Here is a 2,167-nt window from a genome sequence, read left to right as displayed (position 1 = left end):
CATACTGGAGCTTGTCTCTCTTATGGGTCTGTGGGCTCATGGTCTTCAGAGGAAGATTATTCCTCTCTCAGGGTATGTTGTGAATTCCAATGGCAGAACCCAGTCCTGATGTAACTTGGCCATGTCTGGCCTTGGGCCAGAAGTGCGAACTCCCAAACAGTACTGTTGCTTGAAAGGAGAGAGTTTTTGGTGGCCTCTCTCAGGATAGAATGTGGGCAGAAGAACTTAACTCACCCTTTCACTTAGGATGGAAAGCACTACTGCAGCTCTTATGAGCTTCCAGGTACCTGTGCTCTATTAAATGATAGAAGGGTCAAAGAAGAAATAAAGAAAGAAATTAAGGATTTTCGAGAATTCAATGAAAAGGAAAACACAACATACCAAAATCTATGGGATGCAATGAAAGCAGTACAAAGATGGAACTCATAGCTCTGATGCTTCCAAAAACAAACTGGAGAGAGCATACACCAGCAACTTGATAGCACACCTGAAAGCTCTAGAATAAAAGGAAGCAGATGCACCCAAGAGGAGTAGACAACAAGAAATAATCAAAGTTAGAGCAGAAATAGTCCAAATATTAACAAAAATATACATCCAAAGAATCAACAAAACCAAGAGAGTATCCAATTTAACAAAATCAGAAAGGAAAGGGAGAAATAACAACTGAAACGGAGGAAATTCAAGAAATTATCAGATCCTACTACAAAAGCATATACACAACAAAGCTGGAAAATATGGAGGAAATGGATGAATTCCTAGACCAATACAAGATATGTAAATATGTAAATTAAACCAGGACCAGGTAAACCATCTAAATAATCCCATAATACCTAAAGAAGTAGAAGTAGTCATCAAAAGCCTCCAAAAAAAAAACAAAAAAAACAGTTCCAAATGGGTTCACAGCAGAGAGTTATTGACAACATAATACCAATACTCACCAAACTATTCCACAAAATAGAATCAGATAGAACACTACCTAACTAATTTTTGGATGATACAATAAACCTCGTTTGCTAAACCACACAAAGACCCTACAAGGAAAGAGAACTTCAGACCAATCTCACTTAAGAACATTGATGCAAAAATACAAAATGAAATCCTTGCAAATTGATTCCAAGAACACATAAAAACAATAACTGATCATGATCAAGTAGACTTCATCCCTGGGATGCAGGGATGGTTTAATATACAGAAATACATCAATGTAATCCACCACATAAACAGTCTCAAAGAAAAGAAACCACATGGTCACATCAGTAGATGCTGAGAAAGCATTTGACAAAATTCAACACCCCTTCACATTAAAAGTCTTGGAAAAATAAGAATCCAAAACCCATACCTAAACATTATAAAAGCAATATACTGCAAACAAACAGCCAACATCAAACTTAGTGGTGAGAAACTTGAAGCAATCCCACTAAAATTAGGGACTCGGCAAGGCTGCCCAATCTCCCCCTACCTATTCAACAGTACTAGAAGTCCTGGCCAGAGCAATTATACAGCAAAAGGAAATCAAAGGGATACAAATTGGAAAGGAAGAAATAAAAACATCACTATTTGCAGATGACATGATAGTGTACTTAAGAAACACCACAAATTCCATCAAAGAACTCCTAGAGCTGATAAACAAGTTCCACAAAGTGGCTTGATATAAAATTAACTAAAACAAATCAGTAGCCTTCCTCTACTCAAAGGGCAAACATGTGAAGAAAGAAATTAGGGAAAAGGTACCCTTCACAATAGTCACAAAAAATGTGAAATACCTTGGTGTGACTCTAACTAAGCAACTGAAGGACCTGTATTACAAGAACTTCAAACCTTTAAAGAAGGAAATTGAGAAAGATCTCAGAAAATGGAAAGATCTTCCATGCTCATGGAATGGAAGGATCAAGATTTTAAAAATGGCTATCTTACCAAAAGCATTCTACAGATTCAATGCAATCCCCATCAAAATACCAGCCCAATTCTTCATTCAGTTGGGAATAGCAATGTGTAATTTCATATTTAATAACAAAAGAGTTAGAATAGCAAAATCTATTCACAACAAAAAGAAAACATCTACTAGAATCATTATCCCTGACCTCAAGCTATATTACAAGGCAATTGTGCTAAAAACTGCATGGTACTGGTACAGAAATAGGCATGTGTATCAATGGAATAGAATAGA

Source organism: Micromys minutus (assembly GCF_963924665.1).
Source record: "Micromys minutus genome assembly, chromosome: X".
Classification (NCBI taxonomy): Eukaryota; Metazoa; Chordata; class Mammalia; order Rodentia; family Muridae; genus Micromys; species Micromys minutus.
This window is presented reverse-complemented; position numbering follows the sequence as displayed.